At 43.3% G+C, this 19,930-nt stretch overlaps 1 pseudogene; it reads left to right on the top strand.

Moving 5' to 3' along the window:
• LOC120879820 lies at window positions 1–19,574 on the top strand (annotated as a pseudogene).
• The last annotated feature ends 356 nt before the right edge of the window (window positions 19,575–19,930 follow it).

Raw genomic sequence — 19,930 nt, 5'->3', positions numbered from 1 at the left:
ATGGGGAGCGCAGGGAAGCCAGCGTTTGAGAGACGGAAAAACGAAAAACCCAAAGTACACCGATACCGCCCTGCCTCCATCTATCAAGCCACGACCAAAGCAAAGCCCAAGCCCACCGAGACCCTCAAGCCAGGGGAAAAAGTATGGGGACCACAGCAGCCGCTCCTTCCTCTTCCCGTTCCCAGCCCCCAGGCCCCTCAACACAGGGAGAAGGGAGAGGGCAGAGGGGAATGTGGTGAAAAGCCTAAAACGCTCACTGGATGTTTGCGTGGCGGAGCCAAAGCCGACATCGGGGCTCTGGAGATGCCCGCGCGCTACGGGCCACTGGCGGCTGTTTGCTGCGCGCTCGGGTGTGGACTCTGCTGGGGTGTGGACTCTGCGTTGGGATTCAACGTGGCTGCCGAAGGACTGGTCTGCGGCTCTGCCCCCCATTTCCTTAATTTCCCCTAATTTGGAGGCCTCTTTGATCCCCCTTTCCTGTCTTTGGCGACCTGAAGCTAAAGCTGCGGGAATGTGGAGACCCCAGGAATGAGGTGCTCCCGCCGCCCCGCTCCCGGCTTAATGGGCGTCCGGGGAGGGCAAGCGTAGTCCTGCAGGTGTGCAACGCTCAGTTCTTTTCAGTTTGTACATCCTTCAGTAAGAGCCTCCTGAAAAGGGGGCCATTTGGAAAAACAAAGGCGACGCGTCGTTTGGACTTGAGAGGCGCTGTGGGAAGGCCGGCGGGGGTCTCCATGCAGCCACGGAGGCGCGCCAGTGCCTGAGGAGAGCCGGGCCGGACTGCCATGAAGAGGAAGCTCGAGCTGGCATTGCTGCGCTGGGGGGAGGGGTCCGCGGCGCCTTTTATTCGCCAGCGCGGGGCCTGGCCCGGCTGCCATTTTGTGGCTCGGCCGCCATTTCGCGCAGCCGCGGGTGCAGGGCTGTTGGGGGCGGGGCCGGCGACCGCGCGCCGGGCTGCCCCTGGGAGCGAAGGCGGGCGGGTCGCCTTTGTTCTTCGCCTACGTCCTGCTGGCTGGGCTCAGGCTCTGTCGCGACCCGCCCCGGACACGCGCCGGGTGAGCACGCGGCGTGTGAACCTGAGAAGCATCGAGGGGCGTACATGGAGTCCCAAGTGCTTCCTGCCCTCTAAACCCTTGAAAAGTGGGATCTCTCACCCCAGCACTTGATATGTGAAAAGGATCAGTTTTACGAGGCAGTGCTCAGAACTCGAGCGTGGGAAGCTGTCATTTCACCTTGAGAGTAAAGGCGCTTTCTGCAGCTTTGTGCTGCTAGGAGCACTAAGCCTGCTGGAATGCAATTCCTTGAGCCGCAGTGGCGTTCAGCAGATGGAAATTAAACTGCGGAGCTGGGAGACCCAACAAAGGTGCTAAACGACAGGGTAACAAAGAGGTCGGTCTCTTTAAAAAAAAAAAAAAAAGTAGTGTCTTTGGAGTGCTGTCAGCCACAGAAGCGATACAGTTGCTTTTCATTGGCTGCCTGTGAAGCACGCACTGCGCAACTATTTTCAGATCAGGTTTTTTAGCCCCTTATTTATATCTGAGCTATAAACTGAAACAATAGATTGGAATGGCTTATTTCTGTCGGTTAAGGATATATTCCATTTAACTTTTTAAAATCCCTTATGAATACATAAATAACAAATTGACTCAATAAAATCTCCTTTACCTTCAGGTGTGATTTCAAATTCTGAAAGAGCTGTTTCCCTGACATCCAGGGAAATATTTAAATATTAATCTTGGCATTGTGATCGTAACTTTGCGACTCCAAAATCACCAAAGCCAGGAAATTAAAGAGTAATGCTACTAAATTTGTCTTCTCGACTTGCTTTTTGCGCGAGGTATTTTTGTTTAATTTTGTGCAATCTTCCACCCCCCCCCCCCCCCCCCCCAGTAGGGGGAGTTCAAAAAAAAGAACGAGTACAGTAACATGTGTTCATAATTTAGCCAGCCTTTCCGGTTAAATTTTTTTTGGTGTTACAGATACAGTAGTTTTCTGGTTTTTTTCCCCCTACTACATATAATTATAGGCGGTTATCTGTTTCAGTAACCGGGGAGGTTAATATATAATGATGGATGAAGATGTAAAGAATATATTTGTCGTTGAAGGAATAGATCAGTATTTGATGGCTTCCAGATGAAAGAAACATCTGAGAAGTGACTGTCGAAGTCCAAGTTTTATTTCAGGTTCAGTACGACTAAAACCACTGCATAGAGTTTTGATTTTTTTTTAATACCCAAGATTCTGTAAAGCACAATAGTGTACGTTCTTTTGATGGTGAGAGCTTATGAAATATATTTTTTTAATTTTATATTGGAGAATAGTTGCTTTACTAAAAATGTATTGTTTTTGAAAGCTATTACTTTTTGCCTGCACAACGAAAATTGAATAGTATGAAACTGTTAGTATTATTGGGGAATTAGGATGTGCTATCTAGTAATGCAAACAAAATATCACACCCCTAATCAGCCAAGCAGTTGAAATTCAAAGAACGATTGAACAACCTTTCTTTCACTTTATACAGATACAGAAGTATCTGTTTAAACAATTCTAATACCTAGAATTTTTTAAATTTATAAAACGAGTACTTATTTCCCATTTGCTATTACATTTAACACAAAAAGCACATCCTTTTTGTACAAGTTTGCAATTCATATTTTCTTAAGCATAGGTAATATCTATATTTATTATAATATTCCAACTATTCTAGAAAAGATAAAACAACAAAGACCGATCAGTGGTTCCCAAAGTGGCAGTAGTGGTAAAGAATATGCCCGCCAATGCAGGAAACGTAAGGTGTAGGTTCGATCTCTGATCCCTGGGTCAGGAAGATCCTGCAGAGGAGGGTCTAGAAACCCATTCCAGTATTCTTGCCTGGAAAATACCATGGACAAGGGAAACCTGGCAGGTTGAAAAGAGTTGGACGTGACTGAGCATGCATGCAATGGGGAGGGAATGAATGAATGAATTTGCAGGGAACCGGGGGCTCTTTGGGGCAGTGAAACTACTCAGTATAATACTACAATGGTGGCATACCTGTCATTATACATGTGTCTAAACCCACAGACCTTACAATACCAAGAATGAGCCCTTATGTAAACCGTGGGGGTGGGTGATGCTGTGTCAGTGTAACAAATATTGCTCTGGTGTGGGCTGTTGGTAGTTGGAGAGGCTGTGTGTTGAGGGCGCGGGATGTAAAGGAGCTCTGTACTTTGCAATTTTATTGTGAACCTAAAACTGCTCTAAAAAATAGTTTAGCATTTAAAAAGTAAGTAGTATGTTGCACTGTTCATCTGTCCTGGCCAGTGCCATACATTTGGAAAACAGTAGAACAGAAATCCAGGAATAACACCACTCCTTCTCTTGTTGGCCTCAAAACACTTTCCAACTTATCATAGTCTCATGATCTGCCCAAGTAGTAAAAATACTTCTGTATATGTATTTTCCTGGGTCTCTTCACTTTGTCAAACCAGGCAGGATTAGTGAATTCCAGGATTACCAGTCCATTGTTCCTTTAGTTTTTCTTTTTTATTCTAAAACAGGTTCTGAATTAATTTGTACCAGTTTGTGTTCCCTGAAAGAGATTAGGTGTTAACCAAAACCATTAATTATACTTGGATCCTTAAGACAGCCAGTGTGGAATTGAGTGCTATGTTCTAGGTCCCTTTGGCTCAAGCCTTTGATTTTATTTTTTGGCATTTGACAAAGCTTGTGTGCACCTTTTCCAGACAACACACAGAAATATTAAATATCTCTATTGTTCCAGGAAAGGCCAGCTTTTCATGCCAAACTCTAGCATAGGAGCAAATTTAAAACAATAGTAACCTTTTCCTGGAAAAGATGAATGATCTTCTTTAAAGACTTAGTATTATGGGAAGTTTTTCCAAATATTTTTGGCAGTAGTTAAGCACTCCCACATGTTGTAATAGTCCTTTCCTTTCTGAGGCAAAACTCAGAAGTTCAGCACTTCCGAAGTATTGGAGTTCAAAGAACAAATCCCTGCCACCAACTGTATTTTTTAGAAAAATAGAAGCATATCTATAAAAATAAATACTCCTGAACAACCCAACATTTGTTTGTTCTGCCAGAGTTCATATGGTCATTCCTAAAACAAGATACTATCCTGACAGTTGTGCAGATTATATGAAACCCATAGGCTTATCATTTTGACATCACAGTTTAAATGGTCCAGTTAGACAATTCATCTAAAAGACTTCTAAATGTCAAGATCTTTATTTGTTTAACAAATAGTTTTTGAGAATCAACCTTATGCCAGATCCTATTCCAAGTGCTTAAGATACATCACTGAATAAAACAAATCATTGTTCTCTTGGAACTTACTATGGGGGAATAGAGGGAGAAGAGACAATAAATATAAAAAGGAAATTAAATAATAGGAAGAGTAAGATGATGAAATGAGAGAGGGAGCATGTGTTATCATTTCAAGTGGCGCATAGGCCTCAAGAAAATACTGAAGACTTGAAGGAGCTAAGGGAGCAAACTATGTGGATATTTAGGCAAGAGTTTCCAGGGAGTGGAAACAGCAAGTCCAAAGGCACTCAAGTAGAAGCATGACTGGCACCTGAAAAGGAGCACAGGAAACCACCGTGGCTGAAACAAAGTGAGCAAGGCGGAGAGTATAGAAGAGGATGGGTGTCAGAGAGGTAAGGGGAGTGAGAGGCAGATCTGTAGAACCTGGCGGGCCAGAGTGGGAAGGCTTTGGCTTTTAATTGGTGTGGAGCTGTTGCATGATATGACTTAGGTTTTGAGAAGTACTGAGAATAAAGGGTTCAAGGATAGAAGCAGAAGTCTAGAAAGGAGGCTCTTTCAGTAGTCCAAATGAAACACGAGAACATCAATGATTAAGGGATCCTGGATAGATTTTTTTGAAGGCAAATCCAAGAGGACTTTTTGATGGGTTGAATATACAGTTAATAGAAGGGGGAGTCAAGGGTGAGCCTGAGGTTTTTAAACAGCAACTAGAAAGACTGCATTGTGATCATCTGAAATAGGGAGCACTAGATAGAACAATTTTCCAGGGGAATAGTAAGAGTTCAGTTTGGGACATGTTCAACTTGAAATTTATTAAATATTTAAATGGAGACATTAGGTAGGCTGTTGGATATGTCTAGTTCAGGAGGAAGTTCTGAAGATATTATATAAAATGCATAATCTGTGTGTGTGTATTTGGGAGTTGTCAGCATATAAATGGCATTTAAAGCCTGAAACTTAATGACATCTCCAAGGGAATAAGTGTAGATATAGAGGGAAAGAGAAACAGGAAAGCCCTGAGACATTTCTCTCTTAAGAGGTCTCAGAAGAAAAGAACTTGCAGAGCAACTGTGTGGGAACAAACCAGTTAGGTAGGAGGAAAACCAAGAGATGAATAGTGTCCCGGAAGTTAGGTGAAGAAAATATCTGAAGGAGGAGGAAGTGATCAACTGTGGAATGCTGCCGAGAGGTTAAGGTGAGGCCTGAGAATTGACCCTTGGAACAACATGGAGGTGATCTTGGCAAGAGAGGTTTTGGTGGAGCAGAGGGGTCAAAAGCATGACTGGACTGGGTTGCAGAAAAAAAAAAAAAAAGTATATGAAGTCTGACCTTTGGAAAAGTACTACAGTGGAGTGGATTTGGAGAGAGAGAGATGCTAGGGACTATGATGGTACAAAGTACGGTTAATTTCAAAGGTTCCTGGATCAGTGCAAGAATCAGAAACTCAAAACCTTTAGGCTTCTGGAAGAATTGTTACACTCTCAAGATGTGGTCTGCTGCTAGCCTCATATCTGTTCCATAATAATCTGAGTAATACACAATTTCTTTGGGAAAGAATACTATCCTACAAAATCTGAAAATAGAACTTGGAATTTGGTCATTACTTAGAGGAACTTGGTTAGTAGGACAAAGACTAGCAGAGATTTTCCTGGCGTTTATATAAGCACTGATGCTCACCAGTGGTCTGAGGCAATTCAGCCAGCCACACAGTGCTTAGAAATGCAACAAGGCAGACTTTACCCTGGTTTCTCAAGTGTGTACTTCAATAATTACCGATGATTTTGCAGCTTTTGTAGGATTTCCTGTAAAAGTACTAGAACAATGATGACAAACTGACTCTATCACAAGACTGGTAATACCCTAGAAATTAAGTGCCCAGAAACTCCCTTTTGTTTCGGTTGCACTGGCTCTTCTTTGCTGCACCAGGGGCTTCTCTAGCTGTGGTGAGAAAGAGCCACTCTTCGTTGCAGTGCGTGGGCTTCTTCTTGCAGTGGCTTCTGTTGTTGCAGAGGTCAGGTTCTGAAGTGGGAAGCCTTCAGTAGTTGTGGTGCACAGGCATTTGTTGTTCCGCAGCATGTGGAATCCACCTGGATCAGGGATGGAACACATGTCCCCTGCACTTGCAGGTGAATTCCCATCCACTGTAAAAGTCCCAGAAGTTTCCTTTTAGTAAGTTTTCTCCACCTGTCATATTGGAGCCTGCTCTAGTTCCCCAATGAACAACAGTTAACTAGTTTTGTTATGCACTTTATTTGAAAATGTGTTTATTATCCTGGGCTCAAGCTGCACCTTTAAAATCCTGTGTACTGATAAATACTGATATTAACATTTTTTTACCTTCAGCTGTATTATCTTATTCCTACTGTATTGTATTATTGTATTATTCTTATTGGAACATGATAAAACATAGCTATAAATTACTATGTATATTTTATCCTGGAACATTTATGCCTAGTAACTGTTGAAACAATTTCTACTTTGAAATATCAATTTGGTTGAAGCTTAATATATTATGTAGTTTAGTTTATATTTTCTAGTTACTCCCTTATATTAGCACAGACTATACTTCCATCAGTTCACACTGGTTTGTACTGGTAAGTGATTCACTTAGGGGCTGAGGAAGACTGTCTCCCTAGAATGGAATATCAGAATTCCAGGGATTCTGATATATTTGCTTTGTGAGACTTTTCTCATACCTTCTGAGAATCAATGACATGAAACTGAAAATATAACTGAGAACAAAAGAGCACTTCCTTAACAAATCAGTTAGTTGACTTGAGGTGTATTTCTGATGGTATGAGTGCCTCAATTGCTGGTGTGGAGGATAAGCCATGAAAATTCGATTTCCTTGAAAGGTCCAAGAATACTATTTTTTTAAGTGGAAGGAAAGTGAAAGTCGACTCTTTGCGACCCCATGGACTATACAGTCCATGGAGTTCTCAAGCCCAGAATACTGGAGTAGGTAGCTGTTCCCTTCTCCAGGGGATCTTCCAATCCAGGGATTAAACCCAGGTCTCCCACACTGGAGGCAGATTCTTTACCAGCTGAGCCACCAGAGATGCCCCTGCTTAAAGGAAAAAAAAAATTATATCTCATTTCTTTTTAAAAAAAAATATTTATTTGTTTTTGTTTATTTATTTGGGTGCATTGGGTCTTAGTCAAGACATGTGAGATCCAGTTCCCTGATCAGGAATTGAACCTCTGGCCTCCTGCATTCAGAGCTTGGAATCTTAGACACTGGACCACCAGGGAAGTCCCTATATCTCATCTCTTTGAAAAAAGCATGAGTGATTTAGTCACTAAGTCATGTCTAACTCTTGCAACCCCATGGACTGTAGCCCGCCAGGCTCCTCTGTTCATGGGATTATCCAGGCAAGAATACTGGAGTGGGTTGCCATTTCCTTCTCCAGGGGAACTTCCTGACTCGGATCAAACCCGGGTCTCCTGCATTGCTGGCAGATTCTTCACCAATTGAGCTACGAGGGAAACCTTAGCATCCGTTATACTGGAGAAACTGAAAGTATTGGTGCAAATATCATGCTGGATATTTCTAACCATTGGGTATAGTTCTGCCTTTTGCAGAAATATAAAACCAGTTTGTGTGTGTGTGTGTGTGTGTGTGTGTGTGTGTGTGTGAGTGACAAGGCATCTAAATACTTGAACTTATTTAACTTCGTGTGAAGCATTCCTAGTTCATTTATTCTGCATCTGTTCAATAAATACTTATTTGACTTACAACTTAGAGAATAGGAGTTTGCTGCAAAAGGAAAGAAGAAAAATGGAGTGGTCACTGGTAAGGGGTGAGTAGCTGGGGGAAGTGGGATTGAGAGAAGTTTGTTTTTAAGGCAGAAGAAATTACAATACTTTTTTTTTTTTTTGAAACAACACTGTATTTTATCTTTTTTTTTGATACATTAGAGAATGGCTGTGTGTGGGAGAGAGTTGACTGGATACATGTCCTTAAGTAGGAGAGAGGAGTTGCCTCTGTGAAGGAATTGACTGTAGATGGGAGTATAAAAGAATTGATCTAGTGAAAGACCAGAGGCTGGAATGTATGGGAGCAGATACTGGCGAGCAGATGTGGTTGAGCAAATCTATACAAGAAATGCCACTACAGTACTAAGAGACAGTGTCCAGTAAGTTATCTGTGCTTCATTTTTCCAGCTGAAGATGGAAATGATGATACAGTACATCCATCCAAAGGTTTTGGATTTACTTTCTATAGTCTTAGGCAAATCACAAACATTTTTGGCAGGCTCTTCATATGTTTTATTTTCCACTGAATGGTCATTGTTTAAAAATGCCTGGTAAACAGTAGCCATTCAATAAATATTCATTGAATTAATTTTTGGAAATTAAGCTGTTAAATAACTATACTATGCATGCCATACCCACCCACAGTGTTGTTTTGGAGACCCAATGAAAGGAGAGAATGGATGTAAAAGTGCTTTGTAATCTGAGAAATGCTATTGAAATCTAAGATATTATGCTAGAGAGACTTGGAGTAAAGTCCACTGAGTTTTTGACTTCTTAAATGAGAAATACAATATAAATAGGAAACAGAGTCACAGTTAAGTTGGATTTTTTCCCCCTCTTTGAGGAGTGTACCAATACCTAAAGATTCTGCCAACTGGTTTGAAATTAAAAAATGGAATACAACATTACACAAAATAGGATTTGATCCTCTAAACCATGTAACATTACAGAACTGACAAAAATACACAAAAGCCAGAAAATCAAAGCCATCTAAGTCAATTAGCTTTATGTGAATGTCATAAAGTAAGTTCCAAGTTATATTTACAATACTGGGCACTTGAGTGGTATAATACCTGTTTTTCTTTTCCTTCTTCCTGTCTTTGTTTTATTTTCTGGTAGTTTATAATTTCCAAAGTAAATACAGTACTGGAGTTGTGGATTTACTTTTCTTAGTAACAGAATAAAGATTTAAATTTAATAATATTTCTGCTGAGGATTTCTTAATGTACCCTAAGTCACCAGATTATTTTCATGGTAAGTCTGTAAAGTCTTCCCACATGTTATAGGATTGATCTGGACCAAAATTCTAACTGGAAAAAATAAGAACAACAACAAAATCCCATTCAGTGCAGTTCCATATTTTTATCATTCCAGGGACTAAAAATATACTTAATTGCTAGAGTTTGAAAGCAATTTCCTATATGCTAAAGTTTTATTCCTTGGAAATGCCCTAATCTTTGTTCCTGATGGAATACCTGCAGGAGAGTGAATCAGTTCATGCCATCGTTTTCAATTTTTTTATCATCACTGGTGATTAGATATTACATAATTAACGAAGGTCATACAAGAGGATTCAGTGGAGCACTTTGGATTAAATTTAGGAATTAGACATTAGGAACTCACTGGGATTCCCAGTAGTGTTTTAAAGTATCGCAGTATGGGGATGCTTAATTAGACTACTAGCTTAGTTCCTGCTGTTACCCAGGCTTTTGCGATTACTTAGAAAAAATGCTCAGTTCTCAGAAAATCTCAGAAGTCAAGCTCAAGCTGAGGAAAATATTTGCTGAGTAGTACAACTCAGTCCCCTTCCTTGTAAAGACGGAAGTGCCATCTGTGTCTTCCTAATTAGCCCCACCAGATTTCTTCCAGGCATGATTATGTGTCATGAAGCTAACCATTCTGCCTCTGAAGATTTATGCATTCTTGGGGAAATTTCTCTAGACCATCTGATGTGATAGTCTGCCTAGACAGGTTTCATGTGGCCCAGTTCTGAGTCACGTTGAAGGACTGTGCCACCTGGCTTTAACCTACTTTTTCCCTCTGCCTCCTCAGTAAACAATAGCAGTGACACCCACGGAAATGTATCTGCCCTCACAGTCACACCAGTCCATCTTGCATCTTCCACAGGGCACCTTTTAATCTATAGGGTTTTACAGCCCTCTGCAAATATTAATTATACTTACTAAATACCTCATACTAGGCTGCAAACCTCACTAGCCACATGTTATGATTAGACCTCACCAAAATGAAGAAATGGAAGCTCTTCTTCAGCCCCCTCAGAACAAGTACAAATCTGGGTCATAAGCATAGCTCCACTCACCTACTTAAACCGTCCCTAAGGCTCCAGGAGGACTAATTTCCTCTCCATGTTTCCTCAATACTCAGAAAGTAGAACTGGGTTTCTTTTTCTTTTTTTTTTTTTAATGTGTGGGTGGCAGATTCTTTACTGTCTGAGCCACCAGACAGTAAAGAATCTGCCTGCAATGTGGGAGACCTGGGTTTGATCCCTGTGTTTGGAAGATCCCCTCCTGGAGGAGGATATGGCAACCCATTCTACTATTCCTCTTATTCTTCCCTCAATACTAAGAAAGCTTTTTTTTTTTTTTTTTTTAACGTGTGGGTGCTTTTCTCTGAAATGCCTACTTTGGTTTTGTTACCAATTTGCCTTCCTTCATTTCTAGCTAGACGTGGATATTTTCTGAGCTTGAACTCACCTTTGGCAATTTGTCAAAAAAAAAATTTTTTTTTTTTAATATCTTACACTGTGCTTTATTGACTATGCCAAAGCCTTTGACTGTGTGGATCACAATAAACTGTGGAAAATTCTGAGAGAGATGGGAATACCAGACCACCTGACCTGCCTCTTGAGAAATCTGTATGCAGGTCAGGAAGCAACAGTTAGAACTGGACATGGAATAATAGACTGGTTCCAAATAGGAAAAGGAGTACGTGAAGGCTGTATATTGTCACCCCGCTTATTTAACTTATATGGAGAGTACATCATGAGAAACGCTGGATTGGAAGAAACACAAGCTGGAATCAAGATTGCTGGGAGAAATAATCAATAACCTCAGATATGCAGATGACACCACCCTTATGGCAGAAAGTGAAGAGGAACTAAAAAGCCTCTTGATGAAAGTGAAAGAGGAGAGTGGAAAAGTTGGCTTAAAGCTCAACATTCAGAAAACGAAGATCATGGCATCCGGTCCCATCACTTCATGGGAAATAGATGGGAAAACAGTGGAAACAGTGTCAGACTTTATTTTGCAGGAGGCTCCAAAATCACTGCAGATGGTGACTGCAGCCATGAAATTAAAAGACGCTTACTCCTTGGAAGGAAAGTTATGACCAACCTAGTTAACATATTCAAAAGCAGAGACATTACTCTGCCGACTAAGGTCCATCTAGTCAAGGCTATGGTTTTTCCAGTGGTCATGTATGGATGTGAGAGTTGGACTGTGAAGAAGGCTACGCGCCAAAGAATTGATGCTTTTGAACTGTGGTGTTGGAGAAGACTCTTGAGAGTCCCTTGGAATGCAAGGAAATCCAACCAGTCCATTCTGAAGGAGATCAGCCCTGGGATTTCTTTGGAAGGAATGATGCTAAAGCTGAAACTCCAGTACTTTGGCCACCTCATGCGAAGAGTTGACTCATTGGAAAAGACTCTGATGCTGGGAGGGATTGGGGGCAGGAGGAGAAGGGAATGACAGAAGATGAGATGGCTGGATGGCATCACTGACTCGATGGACGTGAGTCTGAGTGAACTCCAGGAGTTGGTGATGGACAGGGAGGCCTGGCGTGCTGCGATTCATGGGGTCACAAAGAGTCAGACACGACTGAGCGACTGAACTGAACTGAACTGAACATTGTACTAGTATGTATGCATGTCACCATCAAAAGCAACTTGGGACCTTTCTGACCCTCTTTTTTTCTTTCTCTCTCTCTCTTTTTTCTAAAGACACAACTGTACTCTATTTTGGTCATTTCTTGGAAAGGTTGCTCTCTGGAGTCACGTTAGCCAGTGCTGCCCTCTCGAGGTTACAATGCAGTGTGCTCAGTCACTCAGTCATGTCCGACTCTGAAACACCATGGATTGTAGCCCGCCAGGCTCCTCTGCCCATGGGATTTCCCAGGCAAGAATACTGGAGTGGGTTACCATTTCCTTCTCCAGGGGATCTTCCTGACTCAGGGATCAAACCAGAGTCTCTTGCATTGCAGGCAGATTCTTTACTACTGCACCACAGATGCAGTGGCCCCTACTAAAACCTAGGTTAGGCTTGCAGGTGAGGAGCAGACAGGCACATAAAAGGACCAAGCAGTCATTGTCCTGATAAACTGAGAAGCTTTGGGGCACTGTCTTTTACGAGGTGGTATAGTGAAAAGAGCACTAGCCACTGAGGTCTCATTTCAGCCTCTGGCTGATGGTGTCCCTCAGGCCTATTACATCTCTGTGCCTCCGTCCTCTACCAATAGAATGGGGATGGTTGCTCTAGTGCAGGGGGTCAGCCAGCGTTTCCTGTGAAAGGCCAGTCAATACTACTTTGAGCTTGGTAGGTCATTGTATCATTGTGACAACTCTGCTGTTGTAGCTCAAAAGCAACCATGGACAAAATGTACACAAGTGAGGGTGGAGGTGTTCTGAAAAACCTTTATAATGGACACTGACTTTTGAATTTCATATAATATTTACATGTCATGAAACATTATTCTTTTTTCAATTTTTTTGAACCATTTAAAAATGTTCAGTCACTCAGTTGTGTCTGACTCTTTGAGACCCCATGCATTGATGCCAGGCTTCCCTGTCCATCACCAACTCCCGGAGCTCACTCAAACTCGTGTCCATCGAGTCAGTGATGCCATCCAACCATCTCATCCTCTGTTGTCCCCTTCTCCTCCCACCTTCAGTCTTTCCCAGCATCAGGGTCTTTTCCAATGAATCAGTTCTTCGCATCAGGTGGCCAAAGGATTGGACTTTCAGCTTTGGCATCAGTCTTTCCAATGAATATTCAGGACTGATTTCCTTTAGGATTGACTGCCCAAGGCCTCCTTGCTGCCCAAGGGACTCTCAAGAGTCTTCTCCAACACTACAGTTCAAAAGCATCAATTCTTCAACACTCAGCTTTCTTTATAGTCCAACTCTCACATCCATACATGACTACTGCAAAAACCATAGCTTTGACTAGATGGACCTTTGTTGGCAAAGTTATGTTTCTGCTTTTTAATATGCTATCTAGGTTGGTCATAACTTTTCTTCCAAGGGGCAAGCGTCTTTTAATTAAATGGCTGCAGTCACCACCTGCAGTGATTTGAGAGCCCAAAAGAATAAAGTTTGTCACTGTTTAAAAAACACAAAAATAATTTTTAGCTTTCAAGATGCAGAAGAAAAAAAAAAAAAAAACAGGCAGTGAGCAGATATGACCCAGGGCTGAAATTTGTCAACTTTTGGACTAGATCATCTCAGAGAGCCCTTCCAATGTAATCTTTTACAATTTAAAAAGTTGAGTAAACTGTAGTTCCTTTTCGTTTCTTTTTCTTGAAGGATGACCCAGGACATGCTTGTTTTGTGTGATATGAGGGACATCAGAAGATATTTTGTCCGCAGAAAGATGCCTGCCAACTTCACAGTGCTGTGCTGTGCTAAGCTGCTTCAGTCGTGTCTGATTCTTTGCGACCCCATGGACTCTAGCCTACCAGGCTTCTCCGTCCATGGGATTCTCCAGGCAAAAGTACTGGAGTGGGTTGGGGTCAGCCTCAAATACTAGCATTTCTACTTTTAGAACTGCACTGACCAAGACTGTCCAAGCTATAAGTCGAATTGAGTACTTGAAATGTGGCTAGTTCAAATTGAGATGTCTTATTAGCATAATACGCTTACCAGATTCTGAAGACTTAGAATTTAAACTATCTCATTAGTATTATATATTGTGATTATGAGTTTTAAAAATATTTTTGATATATTGAATTAAATATATTTATTTACTCTGTGCCTTTTTATTTATAAAATGTAGCTTCTAGAAAATTTAACAAATTATATCTCTACCAAACCGCACTGTTCTAGAAGGTTACCAGATTCATGGATTTGATTTGGTGGCACTAGTGGTAAAGATCCAAGTGGAAGATCCAAGGGATCTTCCCAACCCAGGGATCAAACCTGGGTCTCCCGCACTGCAGGCAGACACTTTACCACCTGAGGCACCAGGGAAGCCCTAGTGGTAAAGAACCTGTCTGCCGATGCAGGAGACATAAGAGACAGACAGATTCTATTCCTGGGTTGGGAAGATCCCCTGGAGAAGGAAATGGCAACCCACTACAGTACTCTTGCCTGAAGAATTCCATGGACAGAGGAGCCTGGCGGGTTACAGTCCATGGGGTCGCAAAGAGTCACACACGACTTAAATGACTGAGCACACATTCAAATGCAATATTCTTGCATTTGCAATAATACATTTAACTTTATCATCATCGTGTGTGTCTAGAAATGGAAACTGGGGAGTTGAGATACGACGAAGTTTCTCCCCACACATCAGTTTTTTAAAGTCCTGACTCTAGGAGAAGGAAATGGCAACCCACTCCGGTATTCTTGCCTGGGAAATCCCATGGGCAGAGTAGCCTGCTAGGTTATTTATAGTCCATGGGGTTGCAAACAGTCAAATCTGACTTGTCGACTAAAGAACAACAACAATGAACAATAGTATGATCAAACAAATGTCATGATGTTTTTGTTAGGTGGCACTTGTGGTAAAGAACCTGATTGCCAATGCAGAAGACTCAAGAGATGCCAGTTTGATCCCTGTGTCAGGAAGATCCCGGCCTGGAGAATTCTTGCCTGGAGAAATTCCATGGACAGAGGAGCCTGGTGGGCTACAGTCCATAGGGTGGCAAAGAGTCAGACATGACTGAGTGACTTAATATGCATGCAGAGCTGTTTATAGATTTCACTTTGCAACCTTGATAAATGCAGTGAATGTTACTTAAAATTTCCAAAGAGATTCAGGCTCTCAAGAGAGTAGAGTTGCTGAAATAAAGTCTATATTCCTGTGTGAAAAAAAAAAAAAAAAAAAAGTCCTGACTCTAACATTAGTCTTGAAATTCACATGACAATCTTCTTTAAGGAACAAGTACTCATCTGAGGGCTTCCCTAGTGGCTCAGAGGTTAAAGTGTCTGCCTGCAATGTGGGAGACCTGGGTTCGATCCCTGGGTCAGGAAGATCCCCTGGAGAAGGAAATGGAAACCCACTCTAGTATTCTTGCCTGGAGAATCCCATGGACGGAGGAGCCTGGTGGGCTACAGTCCACGGGGTTGCAAAGAGTCGGACTCAACTGAACAACTTCACTCATCTGAGGTTTCCTAGGTGGCGCTAGTGGTAAAGAACCTACCTGCCAAGGCAGGAGAGAGACATAGGTTTGATCCCTGGGTTGGGAAGATCCCCTGGAGGAGGGCATGCCAACCCACCCCAGTATTCTTGCCTGGAGAGTCCCCTGCACAGAGGAGGCTGGAGGGCTATAGTGCATGGGGTCGCAAAGAGTCACAACTAAAGCAACCTAGCAGGCACACACTTATCTGGAGGTCAGGATAAGTGGGTCTCACCATAGCCTGTACCTCACTAAATAAATGGTAAGGCATTTCACTAAGATTCCTCAGCTATAATATGAGGATAAAAATGATCCTGCGTATCTCACAGAGCAAAGAATGTGTGTGAGTTTGTGAGCTCTACAATGTCCCAACACGGTTCAGAAAGCAATTAGCAATGACAAGTGGCCGCCTCTAGCTTCCCACTGACTAGCAGGCTGTACTCTTCCTGCAATGGCAGTTAGCTGCTGCTGCTCTAAAATCTCCGCACCCTGATTGGCAGTTACAGAGCAAGGACCACCCTTCCCTCGGTGAGCTAGTCCAAGCCTTCCAACTTTAGTTGTCCCAAGTCACATTTGCTGACTTATTAAACCAGACCTGTCAGTTCCAACCCCTGGAGGAGGAAATGGCAACCCACTCCAGTATTCTTGCCTGGAGAATCCCATGGACAGAGGAGCCTGGCAGGCCACAGTCCCTTACAAAAGAGTCAGACATGACTTAGGTACTAAACAACAATTTCAAGGATTCCTAGAGGAGTTAAACCCACAGGCCTCCCCCAGTTGAAAAACAGTCACCATTCCTTGCAGTGGTAGGCTTTCCTGGTGGCTCAGATGGTAAAGACTTTGCCTGCAATGCAGGAGACGTGGGTTTGATCCTTGGGTCGGGAATATCCTTGGGAGAAGGTAATGGCAACACACTCCAGTGTTCTTGCCTGGAGAATCCTATGGACAGAAGAGCCTGGCAGACTACAGTCCATGGGATCACAAATAATCAGACACAACTAAGCAACTAACATACTTGCAATGGTAGTTAAATAGGCAATGCTCATTCCTGCTCAGGACTTTTTCCTTACTGTCTCTTCATCTTTTCCCTTTTTGGCCCTGCAGGGATCTTAGTTCCCAGACTAGTAATGGACTACATGCCTGATGCAGTGGAAGCACAGAGTCCTAACCACTGGAAAATAATTGCTCAGTCATGTCCAACTCTTTGTGACCCCATGGACTGTAGCCCATCAGGCTCCTCTGTCCATGGGCTTCTCCAGGCAAGAATACTGGATCGGGTTGCCATTCCCTTCTCCAGGGGAATCTTCCCGACTCAGGAATCCAACCCAGGTCTCCTGCATTGCAGGCAGATTCTTTACCACCTGAGCCACCAGGGAAGTCCATTGGACCAACAGGGAAGTCTCTACATGTTCTTCACGTCTATCTCCCTGATTAGACTGTATGCATCAAAAGGGCAGGAGCTCTTCTCCATCAAAATTTACAGTTGGAAGAGATCTTAGGACTGATCTGCTCCAGCCTCTCACCTCATATCTGAATCCCCTTTATGACATCTCTGGCAACTTATGCCTAGGTCTGTCTCTCTTTTTAAATTAATTTTTGGCTGACCCGGGTCTTCGTTGCTGTGTGCAGGCTTTCTCTAGTTGAGGCGAGCAGGCGCTACTCTTCCTTGTGGTGCTCAGGCTTCTCATTGCGGTGGCTTCTCCTGTTGTGGAGCACAGACCCTAGAGCACTCAGGCCTCAGGAGTTACAGTATGTGGGCTCAGTAGTTGTGGCGCAGGGGCTTAGTTGCTCCACAGCACATGGAATCTTCCCAGACCAGGAATCCAATCTGTGTCCTCTGCATTGACAGGCGGATTCTTATCCACTGTGCCACCAGGGAAAGTCCCCTGATTAGGTCTCTTGAAGATCTCCAGTTCCAGTTTCTCTTCTTACCTAAGGAAGTCTGGCTTGGTGTAGGAATATAAGAAGATGCTATATACAAAGTTGCTGAATTCATGCTACTTCTCCCTTAAGACTGAGTCAGTCGTCGGCTGAGTGTGGGATGCAAAAGAGGGAGAACACTGAGAAATGAACAACTTTTTGGCTAAAAATGTCGAAGAATGTTTCTAGCAAGCTTTTGCCCAGGCTGTAATCATGGGTTGTGATTCAGCTCTTGCCTAATGTTATTAAGGTAAGTGAATTACAAAACTTATACCCCCAAATCTCTTTTTTTTCTTGTTTAGTAAAGACTAGAGCAAGTAATTATTTGCGATGACATCCATCCAGAGGGCTAGGTGGACATCTTACCCATATAGCTAACATCTGGAAGGAGCTCTGCAGCTTACAAAGCCCTTTCCAATACTTCACTCATTAAAACTGTTTGGCGGAGGCAGCATTATCCTGTTAGTAACAGGATAAAGGAGGGACTTCCCTGCGGTCCAGTGGTTAAGATTCCGTGCTGCAGGGATCTGCAGGGGTTCTATCCTTAGTCGGGGAACTAAGATCCTACATGCCGCCTGGCGTAGCCAAAAGAAAAAGAAAGTCCCAGAGAATCTGGGAGTTCTAAGTATAAAGAAGGAAACTGGGACTCAAATTAACTCCCTAGTGTGGCAGAACCGGTGTGCAAACTCAGGTCCGCAGACCTAGGTCTGCACGGTACAATCACTCTGATGATGGAGGGAGATGGCGGGGATGGGGGTGGGGGAGTTGTGGGTGGCGGGGGCGAGGTGAGGTACTGACAGCAGAAAGAGGTTAGGGTGCGTGGAAAGTGTAAAGAACGGGTTTGGGGGCGGGGAACGCTGGGCGACTGCTGGATAGGAAGCTGGCTCGCCGCGGGGGTGGGAGCCGGCGGACGCCCGGGAGCCACGAGAGCATGATCGGGCTGTAGGAGCTGCTGCTGTGGGTGGCTGCACGCCCGGTTCGGCTTGCACCTCATCGCAAACCCACCTCCCGGCTCCACTTGCGGTTCGGCACCTAGAACTGGCTCAGGCGGAGCCGCTGCCTCGCCGCCTCCGCCGCGGTCCTAGCGCCGGTGAGCTCCCAGCTCCGCCAGCTCCGCCAGCTTCCGGCTGCGGGAGGGAACGGCCGTGACCACCGGCCTCCACTCAGGGCACCGCCCGGCCGGCCCACCTGCGGCTGCCGTAGCGCGCGGACGGCCGTTCCCTGGAGAAGCTGCCTGTGTACGTGAGCCTGGTGATCACAGAGGAGGAGGAGGAACCCAGCTTCTCCGACATCGCAAGCTTGGTGGTGCGGTCTGCGGTGGGCATCTCTTACATCAGCGTCTACGACCACCAGGGGATTGTCAAAAGAAATAATTCCAGGTTGATGGACGAAATTTTAAAACAATATCAGGAACATCTGGACTGACTTAGATAGTTCCAAATACTTACCAGAATTTGCAAAGTCATGACAAAGGCAACGAAAGTGCTGTCCCCAGAAGGTGGAAAAGCAGATATTGTGAGAGCTGCTCGACTTTGGCTAGTTAGTAGTTCAGCAGCAAAAGAAACCCACAGATATGGATGCAGATATGTTAGACCATTTCGTTTGAATGATGTCCCTGATCCTGACTTAGCGTTGAAGTTTGGTCTAAGGACAGCACACTAGGCTTTCTGCCCTAGCATATCAGGGTGATGGAGCTTGTCTCTTTGCCTTCCCACCTAAACATCAGTTATGAGGACTTTTTCTCTGCCCTTCGTCAATATGCTGCCTGTGAACAGCATCTGGGAAAGTAGTGATCCTTGGTTGTGTAGTTTGATTTTTCAGGCTTTCAGAGAAAGGGACTCAGGTGACTTTGATGTGGACAAAGCACCTTTGAAACTCTGCACACACCAAGTTTCTTATCCTCATAATTTATCAACAAACACACACAAAAAAATAGTGTCTCACGTAAGAGCACATGTGAGTGAGTACCAGGGATGTGTGCATGCATGCTGTATGGAAATAAACTCACAAATAGGACAAATATTGGAGAAGAAAATGTGTGGATTTTCACCTTTGAGCAACGAGCAATGTTTTAGGAGCTGAACTTTCATATTTAAAGGCGTCAGCTCCAACTACTTCCCTGTTTTTGTGGGTCAGGAAAGAGATGATTAAAGCTGTTTCCTTGTTTGGGAGGGAGGGGAGTAATTTTTGTTCAGTCTTTCCTGGTGACCAAATTTTAAGAATACTATAGAAGAAAAACAAAACTGACAAACTTTTAACCAGACTCATCATGAAAAAAGGAAGAATCAAATCAACAAAATTAGAAATGAAAAAGAGCGGTTACAATAGACAATGCAGAAATACACAGGATTATAAGAGATTATATGAGCAACTATATGGCAATAAAATGGATAACCTGGAAGAAATGGATAGATTCTTAGAAAAGTTCAATCTTCCAAGACTGAAACAAGAAGAAATAGAAATTATGACCAACCCAATTATAAGTACTGAAATTGAAACTGTGATCAAAAGCTCCCAAAAAACAAAAACCCGGGACCAGATGGCTTAACAGGTGAATTCTATCAAACATTTAGAGATGAGCTAATGCCTATCCTTCTAAAACTCTTTCAAAAATTGCAGAGGAAGGAGCACTTCC

The sequence above is a fragment of the Oryx dammah genome, unplaced genomic scaffold (genome assembly GCF_014754425.2).
Source record: "Oryx dammah isolate SB20612 unplaced genomic scaffold, SCBI_Odam_1.1 HiC_scaffold_21, whole genome shotgun sequence".
Classification (NCBI taxonomy): Eukaryota; Metazoa; Chordata; class Mammalia; order Artiodactyla; family Bovidae; genus Oryx; species Oryx dammah.
This window is presented reverse-complemented; position numbering and strand designations above follow the sequence as displayed.